Genomic DNA, 20,296 nt, shown 5'->3' on the forward strand with positions numbered 1-20,296 from the left:
CCAGGAGGCGTTCTGAGCTTGAACAAACCACGCAGGTGAGGTGCAGGGGATGGTGGCAATAGTCTGGTTTGAATGAAGTAGAATGATCCATGGAATGGCAGTGGGGTTCAGCTGGGGTGGGCCCTGAGGGACAGTGAGGAGCCCCCGGAGGTCTGATGCAGGGGAGGGGTGTGCTCGAGATGGACAGAGGGAAGAGACTAGAGACAAGTTGAGCACAGGACAGGAAGGGCTTCCGTGACGTCCTGACATTGAGGATGGAGACTTCCGGATGCAGCAGGACGGTGGCCTGGTCTGTGGCAGACAGTTGGGAGCAGGTGAAAGCCAGGCTGCATGATTCTGAGTCAAGATGCCTGCAGGCTGGGAGCCCCATTGACCAAAGTAGTAGAGTCTGGAAGAAAAACTGATAGGTGGTTGGGCTTGAAAAGATCCTTAGAAGTCCCTGTTGTGGGCTTAGCTGTGTCCCTCCCCAAATGCATATATTGAAGTTCTACCCCCAGTTCCTCAGATTGTGCTGTATTCGGAGACAGGGCCTTTAAAGGGGTCACTGAGGTCAAATAAGGTCACTAGGCTGGGCCCTGATGCAATGTGACGGGTGTCCTTTTAAGAAGAGGAGATGAGGACACGGGAGAGGCTGGCCGTCTGCAAGCCCAGGAGAGGGGCCTCAGAAGAAACCAGCCCTGCCGACGCCTTGGTCTTGAACTTCCAGCCTCCAGAACTGAGAGACAATGCATCTCTGTTGCATAAGCTCCCCAGCCTGGTTCGTGGCTGTGACAGCCCTAGGAAACAAATACCGTCCCTCAGCGGAATTTCATCTCAGAAACGGGACTGTGGAGGGAGCGGCGTCACTCCCTGGGGGCCCGTGACGCCGGGCAAGTGGCTGTTTGTCAGCACCCACCCCGGCCTGCCTCTTCCACCATGAAATATTGGCCATCGCTCTGTCTACAGTTTAGTTTGTTCAAACAATTTGCTGCCACTAAAGCAAACCTGCCTCTGTGTGTGTCTCTCCATAACGATTTTCTCCCGGAGTTCTCCGCTTTCCCGCACAGCCCCCGCCCTTCTCGATTCCTGGTCCCGGTGCCCAGGAAAGCAAAGCTTTCCTCGCAGCCCAGGGACATGGCGGGAGCTTGACCTGTGACCCCTGGCGGTGGAGGTGCCGGTGGAGCATTCGGACAAAAAATTCCGTGAGGCAGTCAGAACAGGACTGCGGGCAGGATCGAGATGGGACCGGGGATGCCGATGCAGGAGCCGTCAGCGTGGAGGTGGGGTGGAGGCACTTTGTAAGGATGAGAAATCAGAGAGGCAAGAGCAGGAGGGAGAAAGACGAGGAAAGGTGTCTCCGCCAAGGCTCTGGGTGTGGAGCTAGAGAATCCGCCTCCGCGTTGCTTGAGCAACGGAGGGGGTTTGATGGGAAGACCTGGGGTTTCACAGAATCCAAAGAGGAGGCGGGCGCTCATGCCCAGGAAAGGGGAGACCCGAGATGAAGAGCTTCAGGGACATCGAGCAGCCCCTCCCTGGTCTCCCACCCCGGCCGCTGTCCCTGAGCATTGTCCGGTGTCTTGGCGCGGAACAGAAAGCTCTGATGGGCCTGGCTCACACCATGAGAAAAAGTGCTCCCCAGGACAAGAAGTGCTGACGGAGGGTGGCCCCGGGGCTCACTTAGAGGCCGCGCCGTGTATCCGGGCACCTGGCTTTCCCACGTTTCCACTCCGCGACCTTGTGGTGGGCTTTGTCGTTAGCTCGCTCCCTTCGTGGTCCCGAGGTGGCTGCCGCATGGACAGGGCTGCGTCTCCTCCTCCGAGGGGGCCATTCTTTCCGGAGTCTCTCTGGTATCAGCTGCCCGGGGCTTCCCTCCGGCCTCGCCCCAGGCCTCGCTGCCCATCACTGGGCCACACGCCCCGCGCTGCTCAGTCACGGGCAGGATGAACAGGATTAGCCCGTGGTCCTACAGCGGGCTTCCCGAGCAAAGCGGGGGACCCCAGCCCCACTCTTCTCAAATAAAACAGGTTCCCAGCTCCGCTCTTCCCATGCATTTCAGAAAAGCAGTGACAGCTGTGCGTGCTGGGCCGCAGGTGAGGGAATGGAGAATCCCTCTGGTCCGGCGCACGCACCCAAAGTAGGCGACAGAGCCACTGTGTGAGCAGCAGAGCACGGAGCAAATCACACAGGCTCCGGTCAGGGGGCCCGGGCTCGCACCTCCGCCTTCGCTGCCCAGCTCCAGGCATGGTTCTGAGGCTTAAAAGAAGTTGTCTAGCGCCGTCCCCAGAACAGGGTGCCGTCCCGGAAATGGGGTCCAGTGTCCCCGGATCATCATCATCTTCATCACCGCCACGCCCTTATCACCTCCTCGAGCCCCGGGCTGCCCGCTCACACCGGCTCTCTGTGGAGTGTGCCGTGCGTCCTGGCAGCCTGTGTGTGTGGACTCCATGGCCCTCTGTGGCAGGGAGTTCCCAGCGCGGCTCTGTGAACCATGTCGGCTGTTTGTAAGTTTCCTTTTCAAGCTCTCCACGTAGCAGCTGTGCAGGCCAGACTGTGCAGGGCACTGAGGCAGCCTGGGAGGTTTGTCGGTGTCCCCTCTCTGCTAGGAGGCACCCCCACTGTATGTGTTCTGCTCAGAACACGCACTCTCCCACCTCCCACATGCGGCGTGCCCACAGCCTTCCCCGAGCCCACACCTCTGCCCCGCCCCCCACACACACACCCTTACACACACCAAGCCTACCCAGGGAGGGCTCACGTCCTTGGCAAAAGCCAGAACTGCCTCTTGATTCCTATGAACTCAGAGGCCTGGATGGGCCGGATCAGCTGAGAAGGCGCCACCAGCGAGCAGCCCCGAGACCTGACTGGATGCCGGGGGTCACGCCTGTCTTTAGACGGTCGCCGGCTCCCCCAGGTGGGGCTTTTCTAGCTGGTGTCTCTCCTCCGCTGTCCTAGAAAATGCCATCTCTGCTCTTTGCCGAGGTTTCCTCTTGTTCCTCTCCGTCTCCCCGCACTCTCCGTGGACCGTGTATGAATAGCGTGTACTGATGCGTGCCGTGGGCCTGAGAAACGCCAAAAGAGACCAGCCTCTGCCCAGTGTGAGTGCTGTGAGGGAGCCCATGTCACCCTCACAAGCCTCAGTGAGCCCACTTCCCAGAGAGGCAAACTGAGGCGCAGAGAGACCGCGTCACTTGCCCAAAGGCACCGCGAAGGACGTGACAAAGCTGGGCGTGGAACCCAGGTCCTCCGGGCTTAACCCAGAATGGCTTTGTCCCCTCTTCGCCTGATCACGCCCTGCTCATCCGTCCCGTGGACTTCATCCTGCATGGCCTTGACCCTTTAGGACTGGCTTTCCTGTCCACCTCTCCACTCCCAGGCCCCTGTGGACGCAGCCCGCACTCTCCGTTGTCACTGTCTGCTCAGTTCTCAGTCTCTTGGGCCTTTCTCCGCCCCCCCCCCCCCCCACCCCCCACAAGAGGAGCACCAAGCATAAGTAGGTGCTCATCGAACATGTTCTGGGTGAGTAGACGGCTGAATGGTCACGACATGCCCACAGGTTAAATAGCTCGCCCCAGGCCACGCAGCAGGGGAAGGGGCTGGCCCTGGGGTGTGCCCCACATCCTGGAAAAGCAGGTCCCCGCTGGCCTCGGAGTCCCCTGCCTGTGGGAGCCACATGGAAATGTTCAGCGGCAGCCCCAGGCCTCCCCAGCCCCAGCTGCCTCCTTCGCTGCTCCTCCCAGATTGCGCAGGAAGGGAATAATAGACGCAAAAAGGGGCCATGTCCCACCCAGCATCTGATGAGGGGCATGGACCAGTGATCTGTGGATGCTCACGGTGGGCGGGAACTCGGCTCATTGTCAGGGGCTCCCCGGCTGGCCAGAAGGGTTTGTGTGAGTGGATCTTTGTGTTTTTGTGGAAAAGAGCGTCTGTTAAACACAGGGTGAGTCATCGTCTGCTTCTGCCGTTGTTCCCAGGCTGCGCTGCCCTGCCTGCACCGACACTCCCAGAGCTGGGCTGCAATTTCCAGAAAACTCTGCAGAGCTCCGGGGCTGCTCCCCGGGGTGAGATGGCCTGTTCCCAGGAGTGGCACCCCCTCCTTTGTGCTTTGTGAACCACCTGGGCCCCTCCTCTCCCATATCGGTGGTTCCGTCAATTTTTCCATCCATTTCCCCAAGGAGACTCTCCGTTCCTGTGCGGCCTCCACGGGCTGTTTCATCTCAGTTTCTGTAGAACACGGCACACCCACATGGCCAACAGGTGCCTCCTGAAGGAGGAATCCGATTTTGTTTGACCATTGGTGTGCCTGGCCGGGAACCTGGGCTAAAATAGTTCAGGTGCCGCCTGGCCAGTGTGGCTCCGTGGTTGAGGGTCAACCTATGAACCAGGAAGTCATGGTTCAATTTCCCGTCAGTGCACATGCCTGGGTTGGGGGCACGATCCCCAGTGGGGGGTGTGCAGGAGGCAGCCGATCAATGATTCTCTCTCATCATTGATGTTTCTATCTCTCTCCCTCTCCCTTCCTCTCTGGAATCAATAAAAAACATATATTAAAATAATGATTTATATATATAAAAGCATAATATGCAAATCGACTGGACGGCAGAACGACTAGTCGCTATGGCGTGCACTGACCACCATGGGGCAGACGCTCAACGCAGGAGCTGCCCCCAGCCCACAGGTCCGGTCCTGATCACCCGATTGATCGGGGCCTGTTAGTTAACTTCTTGGTCCCTCCCCCCAGCCGGCAGGCTCCTATCGCCCGATGGGGAAGACGGGGGGGGGGGGGGGGGGGGGGGGGAGGAGCACTGGGGGGAGGATGTCCCAGGGAGCATTGGTAGGGAGGAAGGAGCAGGAGAGGGGAGAGAAGGAGGCCAGGATAGGGTACCACTGTGGGCAGCTGGGGTTCGTGCTGCTGGGAGCTCTGGGAGACCGTGTGGGGCACACCCCTCAGGGACCCCAGTCACCATGCACATGGTTCCTTTTTTCTGGCCGAGGAGGAGGCATTCCGGTTTTTCATTCCCCATCCAGCTGGTGGCTAATGAAGTCCTCTCGATGCGTGGACGTCTGCGAGAGAGGGAGCAGTTACTGGGACCCAGAAAATGAGAGCTCTCTGCTCCACCTCCCAGAGCCCTAGCCAAGGGCCCTGGAGTGTGTTACCACGTCCGGGCCCTGTGAGCTATGCCCTTAACAAGCGGTGGTGACAGGCCATTCGGTTCACGGCCTGGAGTCCATTGTTCCCACTCGCGAGGACCTCCCTGTCCTCAGTAGCTCCGCATGGCCTCTCCCCCCGCCCTTCGCCTGTGGCGTATGTCACGTCTCGAATGTGATGCTTTGGATGACGATGTCTTGAAAACCATGCAAACGTAATAGAAATCGTCATTTCAAGTTCACTGAGGTGAGTTCAATGAAAATATTACCTCCTGACGGACACCGGAAATATATGAATGGAGGGGCGGGGGGAGCAGTTGAAAATTTCATGGAAACTGAGAGCCTAGTGGAATTATTATTATTATCATTATTATTATTATTGTGTAATGATGACATAACAGTGGCTATTGTTACAATACTGAGTCTGGATGGGGCGGATTGTAAAGTGCTAGTTTGGGGTGTTCTTCCATCTTAAATGATTTTCTGCTAAAGAAGACTTCTTTTCGAGGGGCGTACACAAAAGAATGGGTTCCTACTGGTTCTGTGTTTGTATTCGGTTAAAGCTATTTGAGCAAGCGGGCTTTAAAACAGTGTGCCTTAAACAGAAGGGTGTGTGGCACTAAGTCATTTCAAGATGCCCGTCCTACCGGTGGGACTGGAGTTCTGACCACCGCAGGCCTAACACCTTTCCTACCAGGTGTGACTGACAACAGAATTACCCGCCCGTCTTTACATCCGCTTGCTCTGAGCTCGCCACAGACACCTTGCCTTAAAGGCTGGGGAGGGAGAGATGATGGCATCTGCGCTGGCTCTAAACTGGAGAAACATTAAAATTCACTGTATAGTTTTATGGTTTCGGGAGAGAAAATCCAAGAAGGAAAGAATGAGGAATGGACTGCAAGTCCAGACAAACGTCTGCAGCCTTGAAAGTGCCCCGCAGGTGGAGCCAGGGGAAACCGGGGCAAGGCTGTGATTGGGTGTCTCTCGTGGAGCCCCGCTGGGACCAACCAGGCTCCCCGCTCCAGGAATTACCTGCACGACGACGTCATTTCCTCACCACGCAGCCCAGGTCAAGTTGGTTGCTTAACCCCATTGTCGGGGGAGGAAGCGAAGTTACACCACAGTAAGTGGCAGAGCTGGGATTTGAACCCGGCCTCTATATGAACACATTGTTTGACGTGAGCTTCCCCTCATCAGAAGAGGAAAGGGGTGCTGTGCCTCAGGGGCTCCTTTGGTCCCTAGAGCCCCAAATCCTGCCTCCTCCTGCCTCCACCGCCCCCAGCCCTCGGCCAGGACTCCTTCCCCGATTGCACAGGCCAGGGAGCCCTCCCAGGTCAGGCAGCTCCGGGGTCACCTTCCTCTTTGGAATTGGGGGTCGAGGAACCAATAAATAAATGACACTCCAGTTTTCCCTGCTGATTCATAACCAAATGTTGGCAGAGGGAGACCAAACATTAACTCTATTACTGGTAACCCCTGAGTTGGAGACAAAGGAATGGGACTCTGATGAGGCTCCATACCCCTATCTCCCCCTCCCCCCACTCCCACCCTCCAGCTGCTGGACAGCCACAGGCCAAGGAGGCCCAATCAGAGACCTGCTCTAGGGCTTACAGTATGGAGGGCTTCCTCTAGGCGGCGGGCTCCGAAGAGAGAGGGATGGGGCTGCAGCCTGAAGTGACTGAGTGGGGCAGGAGAGGCTTCGTGTTACATAAGCTCAAGAACCGGTTCGGTCCAGGCCCCCAGGCCCCCAGACCCCCAGACTTCCAGGCTCCCAGCTACCACACCCCGTCCCTCAGTAGACAGACTGAGGGAGGGGGTAGGACATCTTCCCTGCCCCTCCTCTCTCCTGGCCCCCACCAGCCTGCCCCTTTGGATTCTAAGGATTTTACTGCAAGTGGCCAGCAGGAGGCGCCTGGTGTCCCAAAGCCAGAGAGCTACAGAGCTTCCAGGTTCTGGCCCCTCCTGTCCCTTGTCTCAGTGCTGAAGCCAGGTTGGCCTTGAATGAAGCTGAGCCTGAGGCAGCTTTTGTTCTGAGGGTGCGGCCCACAGCCTGACTGGCCTGCCCTCTCTCTTTACAGTTTGGACTCTTTAGGCCTTTATCCCCTGAGCATCCCCGAGGCTTGCAGTCAGGTGTCCTGTCCCCTTCTCCTAACCAGAGTCCTGCCTGGGGGAAGGGGGGGTCCCAGCGTGGATCCCCCCAGGCATTACCTCTTACTAAATGTTTCATTATTTCACACTTAATACACTTAAAAGACCCAATTAATAAATTTGAAAAGTAACTATAATTTATAAAAACGATCCTCACTGAGGAACTAGAAAGGGACTGACCATGCTGAGGCCACCTGTGGGTCCTTCCCCTCCCACCCCCGTAACCACTGTCCTGAATTTTGTCTTTCCCAGAAGCTCCGATGACCTGATCACACACAGGATCTGTCCTGAGTTCTGTCTTTATCATTTCTTTGATTATTTTTTAAAGTCTTACCGCGTGTTTGTTTATCTCTAAATAATTATTTCATATGTGTTTATTGACTTCAGAGAGTGGGAGAGAGATAGAAACATCCATGATGAGAGAGAATCATGGATCGGCTGCCTCCTGCACGCCCCCTACTGGGGATCGAGCCTACCACCCGGGCATGTGTCCTGACCAGGGATCCAACTGTGACCTCCTGGTTCATAGGTCAATGCTCAACCCCTGAGCCACTCCAGCTGGGCTCGTGTTTGGTTTGTTTGTTTAATTTTATGAAAGTACCATATTTTATGGAGGCTCTTGGGCCTCACTTTCTTCACTTGACATCCTCTTGCTAAAATGCATCCCTGCTGTTTTACGTGGTTGCTCGTGCGCTCTCGCTGCTGCGTAGTAGTCTTTTGTCTGACTATAAGGTGTATGTCACCATTCTACCCATCGTGGACCATTGCGGTCGACTGGGGCTGGCGGCGGGTCGTTATAAACAAGGCTGCCTGCGTGTTCTTATCCATGCCTTCCGCAGCGTCTCGGGGTTATAGCTAGAGGTGACACTTTTCGTTTGTGGGGCACATGGTGAACTAGAAAGCCCAAGTCTCCGCTTGGGAGGTGGGATCACACCCCGCTGGTCAGTTACCCAGAATGCCCATAACTTGCCTCTGTCATTCAGTTTTACACGACCGTGTTCAAGTAGGTTCCGCAGGGACTGGGCCCAGGCTCTGATCCCGATCACATTCCTTGGCCGTAAGCAGTCAGCTTTCTGACCCCTGCACCTGCTCAGGGTCTGCCCTGTGTCCCCCCAGCTTCAAGGAAAAGAGCGATGGACAAGCTGCCCCTACTCCCCAGCATGAACTCCTGCCAGGGGCATCGTGGGGGGTCCAGGCTTCAGCTCAGCGTCTGGGAAGAGACTGTCAGGCTATGGAAGTGCTGCCCAGACGTACCCCATTCTGCCACCTCGGGTGCCAGTGCTTCGCATTTCTTCCTATTATTCCTCAAATGCGTGGAAGCAGAGTCCTTGTGAAAAGGCTGTGCAGGGTAGTGGTCAGATCCAGGGTCTCTGGCGTGCCCTGCCTCTGTTCAAATCTAGCCCCGTCTCTTCACTGGCTGAAGAGACTTTAGACACATTCCTTCACCTTCCCTGCCTCAGTTTCCATTTGGGGATGAGGAGGCTCACTGTGAAGATTAAATGAGGATAATATACCTGGCCGGCGTGGCTCAGTGGTTGAGTGTCAACCTATGAACCAGGAAGTCACAGTTTGATTCCTGGTCAGGGCACATGGCTGGGTTTCGGGCTCCATCCCCAGTAGGAGACAGTCAATAGATGATTCTCTCTCATCGATGTTTCCATCTCTCTCTCCCTCTCTGAAATCAATTTTAAAAAATGTATTTTAAATAAATAAGTGAGCGTAATACATGGTTAGAACAGTGCCTGGCAATTCTAGGCATGATTTTAAAGTAAAATAATAGCAGAAACACACCCAGCAAACTCTCTTGAGCAAAGCAAGTTTTTAATAAACATGAGCTATTGATATGATTGTTATCGTTACCAGGAAACTCCTAGACATCCTTCAAGACCCAGCTGAGAAATCATGAGTGACCCTTCCCACCTCTCTATTCTGACAGCATTTAATCCCAAGCATCTGGTTGGGTTTTTATTTCCCTGTTGGTAGTTTTGTTGCTCTCTCTTTCCCTAACGAGACTGTGATGTCTTCCAGGACATGGGACTGTTTTTCTCTTACTCTACCCTTGACGGCCAGCACAGAGTAGGTGCTCAGTCTGTGAAACGAAGGCTCTGAGAGGCGTGTCAGGGCTGCTGCTCTCACGCGGTTGCAGAGCAGGCACGAAGGCGTTTGCTGGGCTGCAATGATTCTGAGGGAGGAAGACAAATGGCCTTCGCCCTGCATCCTGCCCTGAGCCTGTCCCTGGGCCTCCAGGAGTCCCAGCCAGATGCCAAGCTGGGCCTCCAATCCCGCCCCCAGCCCTTGGTTTTTTCTGACCGTCCCCACCACCTGGCACCACAGGAAGCTGCCTTCCCCTCCCATGGTGCACGTCGGCTGCTCCAGCCTTTGGAGCCCTTTGGTTCTTAATTGAGTCCGGGAGAGGACGTGAGCGGTGATTGCAGATACGAGCGCGCTCCTCTGTGGAGGTCAGTGCGTTCTTTATTTAAACGACAGCCCCGGGAGTGATTGGATGGCTGGGCATGGAAAGCCTGGGTGGGGGTGTAATCACACACACGATTGCTGGCAGATCACCTCATTTCTGCCTTTTCTCCCTCATCACAAGCTGCTCCTCCTTTTTGGAACAGTTGGGCCCCACTGTCCACCTCCAGAACCCGTGTCAGTGGGAATGCAGGCGCAAGGGAGGAGACGCGGTTAGCAAGCACATTCAATTTCTCTTCAACACAAACTCGAGGAGGAAGGCTCTCCTGATGCCAAGAAGAGATATGCTGTAAACTGCCTGGGGAAGTGGCTCTCTCCGTGCCTGGCGGTGACGGAGGGCTCTGGCTGGGATTTTCTGAGCTGTGAAGTAGGGGTTGCCATTCCACTACAGGCTGCCCGCAAGCCGGAAATTCCAACCTCATCCAGGAGGAAAGAGCCACTCCCACCTGGTCATTTGGTGGGGGGCTGCCTCGTGTCCACCATCCACCGCGCATGCCGTTAGTCCTTGATGGAAACAAATCGTTCACATCCCTGCAGGGAGTCATTTATTTAAGGGCCCTTATTGTAGATATCAGACAGAAGGGCCACGGAGTCATATTTATTAAATGCATCCCTTCTATGCACCAGACGTGATCTGGGCACGTGGGATGTATAGAGCAATGCCAGATCCCAGATTCCGAAGGCCATAGTCTCCTTTGTACTATAGAAGATGATAGGTAAGTGGGTGAGTGGATGGATGGATAGGTAGGTAGGTAGATAGATAGATAGATAGATAGATAGATAGATAGATAGATAGATTAGATAGATAGATAGATGGTAGATAGATTACGTAGGTAGGTAGGTAGATAGATAGATAGATAGATAGATAGATAGATAGATAGATTATAGGTAGGTAGGTAGGTAGGTAGGTAGGTAGGTAGGTAGGTAGGTAGGTAGTTGATAATTTAATTCAGTGATAAGAGCTTTGAAGAAAATTGAAAAGGGTCGTGTGAAGAGAATCGTGGGGGAAGGGGAGACCAGAAGGGCCCTCAGGAAGGGACATTTGAACTGAGATCTGAATGTTGAGAGTGAGCCAGTCATTCAAAGACCACGGGAAGAGCATTCTAAGTGCCAGGAACACATGTGAAAGCTCGTGGTGCAGTGAGCTCAGCACATGTGTGGCCTGTGCAGACTCTCACAGGTAATTCACTTAGAAATGGAGCCCAAGATGGGCTGTGCTCCAAGGCACAGGCTCAGACTGTGAAAAGGATGTATTTGCCCAACGCATTTAAGTGAAGGGCCCCGGGGGTGGGCGTTCCTTTTTAAAACCACTGTAGTCTTAAGGGGTCAGAGGCCATGCCCAGGCAGTGGGGTGCTGGGGCTGGGGCTGGATGTGCCCATCCCTTCCCAACGCTGCATTCGGTGCCATCGCCACAGAAATCAGCAAGCGCTACAGACCAGGGATTTTTTTTTTTTAAGCCTGTTTTTAAACAGCAGCTCCCCACGGACTACAGGGCCTCCTGGGAATGAACACGTGGGCGTTGGATGGGATCTGCCCGATTACCTCCGTCACCTCCTGGACTCTCCTCTCCCCTAGCAACCCCGTTCTCGCCACCCCAGCCCCCAGGCCAGTCCCCAAACAGGCCGGAAGGGCGGCAGCCTCCAGGCTTTGGGACTGGTGCTCTCTCGCCAGACATCTGCAGGCCTGACTCCCTGACCGCCCTCAGACCCGCTGAGGTGCCGCCACCTCAGGGAGCCCCTCCCCAGACACCTGCCCCTCCTGGCTCCCTCCCCGCCCTGTCTCTCACTGTAGTACGTAACACCATCTTACTTATGGCAACTTTCACTGATTTATCTTTTTTTTATTCTCTGCCTCGTCCCTAGCTGGAATGTAAGTGCCCAGAGGAAAGGGGGATCTTCATTCACTGTTTTATACCCAGCACTCTATGTTTACTATTGTGTGTGTGTGTGAATCACAGATATTTGAATTTTTTATTGAGGATGTTTTCCTCTAATTATTTCTTAAGTACAATGAATAAGCCTATAAGGTATCTAATTAAACCTGTCTCATAAAATATTTTATTTGAAATTATCTCCCAAATATTTTCTGATTTTGTGCGCAACTCGATGTCCTGTTTTTTTTAAATCTTTATTGTTGAGAATATTACAGATGTCCCCTCTTTTGTCCCCCTCCACCTGATTCCCACCCTGCCCCAGGCCTTCACCACCCTATGGTCTGTGTCCCTGGGTAATGCATATATGGGTGTAAATTCTTTGGTAATCTCTTCCCGCCCCCCCCCCCCCGCCCTCTCCCTTTAAACCATGCCTGGCCCACAGCTGGTGTCTGTTCATCTGGTGTTGAATACATGGCTGAGTGGCCTGGTCTGCGTTTTTGCTTTTCCGTCTACCGGTTCCCTCTGTCTGGTGTTGTCTCTTATTTCCAGAACAACTGTAGACACGTGGGGTCAAGCAGATCTCAATGAGGAAACTGAGGCGGCACCATGGCAGGAGTGAGGGTCTTCCCTACAGCCCCACGTCACGGCCCCAGCCGGAGGCCCTGGGCAGGGCCAGCCGCCCCGCCGTGTGAGGTGGCCGCGCCGGGAACCCTTCATTGTCCTCCATCGTTACGTGAAATACTCCCCGCAGGACTGCATGGCTGAGGGTCATTACTGTGCTGAACGGAATTGACATGTGTTTACATTACTCTTCCCTCGCTCATTTCCCTGGGAAGTCTGTCGCCTTTGATGCCGTACCATCATCTTAGGGGATGTTCCACGGGAGGATCAGAGGAGCCGTACAATTCGCAATGGGATTTTTTTTTTTCCCTTGGCGCTTCCCTTAATTTAAAAAATGTTTTATTTTACCAAAGTAATACATGCACATAATTTTAAAAAATCAAAGAGTACTGAAAGACGTACAGTGAAAAGCGCCGAGCCGTGCCCAGGCTCCCGCCCCTGCCCCTGGTACCAGCTCCAGGAGCCAGCTACCTCCCACACGGCCGGCTCTTCCCCCTGCCCCTCATCTCCATTCTTCAAAACAGTCGTGTGTTGCTATTTCCAGGCTTATCCATTTTAGACACTGCCTCTTGGCATCCTGGGCCCCCCTTCACATGCCCCTCCCTCCCCGATCTCCCCATACAGTTGGGTCCGCTGTCTTAGAGTCAGTCATGGTCAGCGTGGACGGTCACCACAGCCACGCTCGCTGTAGAGTCAGGGAGCGCCCGGAGTCTCCCAGGACGGCTGTCCTGTTCCAATCTATGTCTGCTGTGTGCATGTGTGCGCGCCAGACTCAGGGCAGTGGGTGTGGTGAGAGGGGGAATCCAAGACCGAAACAAGTAAGAAAAAGAATCATAAAGGACCCACCGGGGGAGGGGGAGGTGACATTAAAGCTGAGCCCTGGAGGGTGCCGAGGAGAGAGTTGGCCGAGGGCATCAATAGAGAGAGGGGTGTCTGTGCAGGTATGGAAAGGGTGTGGGGGGCCCCGCATCTCAGAGCTTCGAATCTCACGGTGCAGAAGCCAGAAGTGAAATCAGGCCACTGGACGGGCAGGCCTGTCAGCCGGGCCCTGATGCTGAGCCAGGGTTTGGGGGACAGGCCTGGGGTGGAAGAGCGTTAAGACTCTGGAGCCTGCGCAGGCCAAGACCCAGAGGTGGGACCGATTCCTGCACCCCTGTCTCCCTGTCCTGGGTGTCAGTGTCTTCGTTTCTAACCTTCAGATTTTTTTAAAGGAAATAACCCCTGCCATCCACTGCCCTGACATCTCTCTCTCTCTCTCTTTTTTAAAATATATTTTACTGATTTCAGAGAGCAGGGGGGAGGGAGAGATAGAAATATCAATGATGAGCCCTAACTGGTTTGGCTCAGTGGATAGAGCATCAGCCTGGGGACTGAAGGGTCTCGGGTTCGATTCCGGTCAAGGGCATGTACCTTAGTTGCGGGCACATTCCTAGTGGGGAGTGTACATGAGGCAGCTGATCGATGTTTCTAACTCTCTGTCCCTCTCCTTCCTCTCTTTAAAAATCAATAAAAGATATTTAAAAAAAAATAAAGAAATATCAATGATGAGAGAGAATCATTGATCGGCTGCCTCCTGCATGCCCTACACTCGGGATCAAGCCCACAACCCAGGCATGTTTCCTGACCAGGGATCAAACCTGACCTCCTCGTTCTTAGGTCTACACTCAACCACTGGGCCACACCGGCTGGGCACTTTTTATTCTCCACGTCCCCTTGTAGTCCTCACCTCTTCGCAGACACTTTCACGTGGTTGTCATTGTCACTGACCTTGAGTTGGTTGAACCCACAGATGGGCCTCCAGGTGCTGGGGGCGGGGGGCTCTCCACACAAGTCTCACCTGGGTGTGTCTTCACCATGGCAACCCCTCAGCCAACTGCAATCGCTTTAAAAAACATTCTTTGTGCCCTGACCGGTGTGGCTCAGTGGATAGAGCGTCGGCCTGTGGACTGAAGGGTCCCAGGTTCGATTCCAGTCAAGGGCATGTACCTTGGTTTCGGGCACATCCCCAGTGGGGGGGGTGCAGGAGGCGGCTGATTGATGTTTCTCTCTCATCGATGTTTCTAACCATCTCTCTCCCTTCCTCTCTGTAAAAAATCAATAAAATATATATTTTTTAAAAACACATTATTTGCCCCTCACCTTCCACCTGACAGGTACGGAGACCAGACAAAGGTCCTCCAGGGAGATCCAGCTTCCTTTCCCGAAGTGTGTGCTTTGAGCTCTCGTTACAACCCCCGACCTCTAGTCTGGATGGAGCCCGTTCCTACCTGCGGCATCCCCGGCCCGGCCTTGGAGCCTGCCTGCGGCCTGTGCAGGAGCCGGGCCTCAGGGAAACCCCTCCCCACTGTCGTTCTCCAGACTCACCTGTTGGGCGGGTTGCTTTGCCGCTCTGAGCTCAGTCTGTGCCTCTGTAAACCGGGGTAACAAGTGGACCTACTTCCTCTCAAGGTTGCCGGGGGGTAAAACGAGGTGCTGTGAGTTACGGGCTTGGCTGGAGCAGAAGCTGACTGCTGTCTCTCTCCACCTTCCCCGTTGTGAACAGTGACTCCCGGGAACAGGCTTCGCGTTCTCCCAGCCACACTCGGCGTGGCACCTCCTCCCTGGGCCGTCAGCCTGGCTGAGCACGTGCTGGAAGGCGTGTGTCTCGCAGGCTTCCCTTTGGGGCACAGAGCCAGGACTTAAATGAGATTGTTCTCCGTGAAGAAGAGGGGCGCCGCCATCGGATGTATTTTTATTCCATCGAAATGGGAACCCACTCAGACGCGAGTCTCTCCCCAGCAGGGAGGAATCGAAGCTTCTTCCGCAGTCTCTTCTCGGCCTCCCCGGGCAGCTGAGGGGCTGCCTGCACAGGCGGGGACGTCAGGGGCTTGTCCAGCAGCCCATCAGAGCGCGGGGTGGGTTTGTCGGTTGGGTGGGTAAGTGGATGGATGGCTGTATGCTTGGTTGGATGGACAGATGGGTGGGTGGGTGGATGGATGGATGGATGGATGCTTGGATGCTTGCACGGATCAGAGGGAGAGATGGGGTGAGCAACTCCTGCCTTTCGTTTTGAATGTCCTTGATGGGCTGGCTGTTGGTTTCTCACATTGTCCTCTGTGCTACACCTGTATTCCTCGGGATGTTAATAGATGCTCTTCAAGAGGTGGGCGTTAGTCCAGGTCCTCGGAGGTGGGATGAAGCGCATAAGGATTTTATTGGGGAGATGCCCGTGTGAGGGAAAGTGGAGAGAGAGCTGGAACGGGCTGGTGATCCATGACACAAGTCGGACCCCAAGTGATGGGGAGAGAAGGAGGGTCGGGTGGAAGCATCCTAGACTGCCATGCAACCAAAGGAAGGTTTGGCAAGGCTGTGCAGGAATTCCCAAGCTACAGCTGGCCATCGGAGGAGTCCCTGACTCCCAGGGGTGGGCGTGGCTTTGCTCCACAGCTGGCTGGGAGCTCTGGGCCCCGTGTTTGCAAGTCATCGAAATGCATCCCTATGCTGACATGGTGGAGGGGGGAGTTCCACAGACATGCAGGTGTTGGCATCCCTGCATTCTACAGCTCCTGGGGCCTCGGGTGCAGCCTGGCATAGCAGAGTTGCCACGAAGCCTGCAGTCAAGAACAGCTGGATTCAGGATTTCCTGAATATATTTGACTATGGAGCCTTTTTTTATATTATTATTGACTTCAGAGAGGAAGGGGGAGGGAGAAAAGAGAGAGAAACATCAATGATGAGAGAGAATCATTGATCGGCTGCCTCCTGCACACCCCCCACTGGGGATGGAGCCCGCAACCCAGGCCTGTGCCCTGACCGGGAATCGAGCCATGACCTCCTGGTTCTTAGATAGATGCTCAACTACTGAGCCACGCCGTCCGGGCTAGAGCCTCATTTTAATAGAATGGTCCCAAATAATAAGGTTTAAGATCCAGTGGTGTAAGTGTAGCCCAGGAGTTCCCAGGCTAAGAGAGAGAAGAAAAGAGAAGAGAAGAGATCAGTGTGAGGGAGCGAGAAAGAGAAATAGCTACATGTGCACAGAGGCAAAATGAATACAAAACCACAAGTCAGGGGAGAAATAGGATGTCGCTGGTTGTTTCCAACAGACCACAAGATACCAAATATATACATGCAATTCCAGGAGTTATTGGCCCAGGGTCCAGGCCGGCACAGGAACCAAAACCATTTCACTGGACTTAATAACAACCAAGCTTCCTGTGTGGACAGCGCACTACAGTTTATAAAGCTCTTGCCCGCTCGCCATCTCCTGTGCGAATCACCCCAACCCTGCGAGGGAGTCCGGGCTGGAGGCTTTTCTTCCTCCCTTTGTCCCTGACGATGACCTTGGCCATGGTGATGATAGCTGTTGAAGTTACCGAGCGCCCTCTGAGTGCCAGGCACTAACCTGAGCAACTCCACCTTCATTGCCTTTATTCTTCCTGTGGCTCAGAGAGGTTAAGTGACTGACTCAATGTCACACCGCCAGCAAGTAGCAGAACCAGGGTCTGTCTGGACCCACGGTCTCTGTCAGGGAGTGAGCTGGGCACCCCCTCCAGCTGGGCACCGGCCCGGTACAGCCGCAGGAGCCCGAGCCCCCTGCACGTGGGTTTTTATAACCCTCTCTCTATCACGGCGAGAACGAGGCTCAGGGACTGCAAAGTGGGTAGTGGTTTTTCTCCCTCTTTTACTGCCTTTGTTTATTGAGGGACAAATCATTGCTGTTTTCGTTTGCGTTTCTCGCACAATAAAAGTAAAAGAGATGCTGGCAATCTGTTTAAAAGCCTGTGCAATTCCAGAATCCGCGCTGTCGGATTCACGCCGCATGCTGATCGTCGTCTCCAGGGTGCCAGCCGCCCGGCTGCCGAGGGTTCTGAGGCCACTGTTAACGGTCAACGCCAGGTGGCCAGGAGCTCAGGGGTCCACTGTGGCCACCTCACTGGCTCAGCCGAGGCCCGTGCAGGACAGCCAAGGGCTGCATTTACCGGGCTTTACGGGGTCACAGGTCTGTCACTGGCCGGCTCGGTTTCATTGTTGCAGCCGGTGTTGGCCTGCCAGAGGAGGTCCCGGGCCTGGGAAGGGCCTGCCTGGACTCCCGCCTCCACATTCCAATCTGAGCCTTGGGCTCACAATGAAGGGTGCAGGTCTGCACACCACAGCCTCCCCCACCAGCATCTCAGTCCCATGAGGCCGGGACTTGATCTGCTCCATGCAGTGCGGGATCCCAGACTCAGAAGGCGCGGGACGAATAAGTGAATGCCCCGTGCAGGTGACAGACAAGTTCACATGGGAGGATGGGCCAGGGGCCGGCCGGCCACCTAGGATGTATTCCTTGCTCTCCTCCTGCTTCTCCCTTTCCTCACTCACGCCCTCCTGAGCCTCTCCTCCGCCTGCCTCGTCTCCTCTCTTGTCTTTTCTCTCTTTTCTGCTGCCTTCCTCAGTCTGTCTCCTCCTTATGCCCAAGGTGATGTCACCAAGCTCAGAACCTTGGGATGACCCAGGGGGAGAAGCTGCCAGAACAAGGAGATCCAGGTCTAGCCCTGCTGCCTCTGCTTGGCTTGGAGCGTCAGTTTTCTCATCTGTAAAATGGGGAGAGTGTATCCACCACTCCTGCAGAGGTGCCGCGAGGACAGGTGGGCTGGGGGAGCCGTCAGGAATGTCAGGGAAATGCCTCCTGTCGGAAAGCAGTAGCTCTCCCTGTAGGGTGTGCGTGTTCGGGTTTAGTTTGGATTCATTGGGGTACCCCGAGCGGGATCATGAACAGCCACTCTCAAAGGCTGAAGCTGCAGGTGTCACCTGTCAGTGAGATCGACAGTTCCATTAGGCAGCTGCCCGTCGGCCCGTAATGATTAAAACGTCACCATCATCCCACTCAGGGTCCATTGTCTCACTGGCCAGGCGCTTCCCCAGGGCTGTTCTCCTCATCCTCCTCGGGCCGCACGGAGGCAGAGCTGGTGGGAGACATCTGTGCGTGAGTCCCCGAAGCATCTTGGGATACAAACGCTGGTGAGAGCTTGAAGGGCAGCGAGAGGCCAGGGAAGGGCCAGAGCACAGAGAAGGGCCAGCCAGCCATCAGGGCCCGACGTGGGGCTGCGGGGAGCAGAGGCCGCTGCAGAAGAAGCTGGGGCCTGGGGACCACCAGTCCCTGCCCCCATCCTGCAGACCAGCGAGCGGAGGGGGCCGAGTCCCGGGTCTGACCGCTCTCAGAGCGCAGGGTTATTCCTTAAGTGCCGTCTGCCTCCCCTGGACCAGGTCTCACTCAGTTCAAGGTGCCGGGGGGTGTTGTGCTTCTCGATTTGCAAGAAGCAGTAACCGGAGCCTCAGGGCCAGTGGCCGCCCCGAGGTTAGCGCTGAGGTCTGCTGCCTCTAGTGAGTGCAGGTCCTGCCTCTGTTATTAATTCTGATCAGCATCACCCTCCACACTAATCGCAATAACAATAGGGACAGCGCTAACACCGAGTGCTTACCGTGCACCTGGCACCCTGCCAAGCTCGCGACACAGCGACACAGAGGTTCTCCCTGTCACCTCACAGTGTGTCCCCGGAAGCCCCCCTTTCTGTAAAATCCTGCCCTGAAAACAGCAGCGCTCATGGGAATGGGGGGCAGGGGGGTGCGGTGCTCCAAACCCTCGGGCACTTTGTGACGAAGCCTTACGCTGAGAACCGGTCGGGATTCCTACAAGGAGACGCGCGCGCACCGTTAGTTGGTACCCAGCGTCCCCGGGGGTCACTGGGATGCATCCTTAAAGGACACAGTGAAGGGCTGACGCTTTCTCTTCTCTCTTTGGAGATGTTGATCCCGGAGGGCATTCGCTTCTAACGGAGACTATTTCCATCAAAATTAAAAATCGGATGAGGCTGCCACCTTTATCTTTCATCCATTGTCGTCACGCGGGGAGACGTGTCTCCAAGCTTTGCCATCTCGCCCAGAGCCCCCAGACAGCTTAACCGAGGGGGCCGCCTGCAGTTCTGGGTGTAGCGCTGTCGGCCACAGCTTGCGATGAAGGAAGGTGCTAGGGTAGATTTCCTACTTTTCTTGTTGTGGTTGCTGTTGCTGTTGTTAAGATCTTCATTGCTAAGGCTTTCTCCTGGGCTTTGAGAAAACTTGCCCCTAATTGCTTCCAACCCTCAATGTGCAGGCGTCCGGGGGGAGGGGGGGAGGGCCTGGTGTCACCCATAAATCAACATGACCCCACCCTTATTGACCGACCACATTAGCGGAAGTCATGGCAAACAGACTGCATCTTCTCAAGTCCTTACATCACCCCAAGGGGGATAGGTGCTACTAAAGTCATCCCCACTTGACAGATGGGAAAACGGGGTTCAGAAGTTATGTCACTTGCCCAGAGTTACACAGCTAGGAAGTAGAGCAAGAATCTGGCCCCCTGGCTGGTGTGGCTCAGTTGGTTGAGCGTCGTCCCCGTACACTGAAAGGTTGTGGGTTGGATTGGATTCCGGTCAGGGCACATTCCTAGGTGGCTGGTTTGATCCCGGTCGGGGTGCATATGGGAGGCAACCGATTAATGTTTCTCTCTCTCCCTCTCTCTCTCTCTCTTCCTCTCTTTCTCAAATCAATAAACATATCCTTGGATGAGAATAAAAAAAATGTTGATGCGTATAAAGCAGGGAGACCAGTGACCGCCATATATACAAGCTCAAGACATGTCCTCTCTCCCCGTGGGACTGCATCTGGGAGGTGAATCTCCCTATGGAGCTGTATCTTGGGGGGTTCCCTATCTCCCCTCCCTCCCACCTCCCTCCTCCTTAGGGCCGTTCTCCTGGGCCAGCATCTGGAGAGCTCCAGGAGTCCCTGTTTGAGGTTTGGCTTTCCTGGGGCCTCAGGGAGGAAGGGGGGTCCAGACAGCCCTGGGAGCTAAGGGCCCGCGGGTGTGGACACAGCACCTTCCCAGCCGCGGCCCAGCTGCCTGAGTCAGCCACGCGATGACCAGACGATGCCAGGGGCCTGCAGGTGGCGCAGGAGTGAGAGTGGGTCCCACCTGGGAGGCAGCAGCTCTGTGATCTGCTGGTCCTAGCCCCCTCCCTCCCTGTTTCCTGACGCCCACACACTGGGGCCCCCACGTCTAG

At 55.2% G+C, this 20,296-nt stretch overlaps 1 protein-coding gene and 1 long non-coding RNA gene across 2 annotated transcripts in view; one reads left to right on the top strand and one right to left on the bottom strand.

The window, feature by feature from the left end:
• KAZN (kazrin, periplakin interacting protein) overlaps positions 1 to 20,296 on the top strand; it is a 346,099-nt gene that overhangs the window by 156,888 nt on the left and 168,915 nt on the right. The gene's annotated exons all lie outside the window — the stretch shown is intronic.
• LOC129150201 (uncharacterized) lies at positions 61 to 5,460 on the bottom strand. Its single transcript, XR_008556931.1, has 3 exons — positions 5,394 to 5,460; positions 4,941 to 5,040; positions 61 to 388 (listed from the first exon to the last, which is right to left on the bottom strand). It is a non-coding gene; the product is annotated as an uncharacterized LOC129150201 (long non-coding RNA).

Source organism: Eptesicus fuscus, chromosome 9 (assembly GCF_027574615.1).
Source record: "Eptesicus fuscus isolate TK198812 chromosome 9, DD_ASM_mEF_20220401, whole genome shotgun sequence".
NCBI classification, from domain to species: domain Eukaryota; kingdom Metazoa; phylum Chordata; class Mammalia; order Chiroptera; family Vespertilionidae; genus Eptesicus; species Eptesicus fuscus.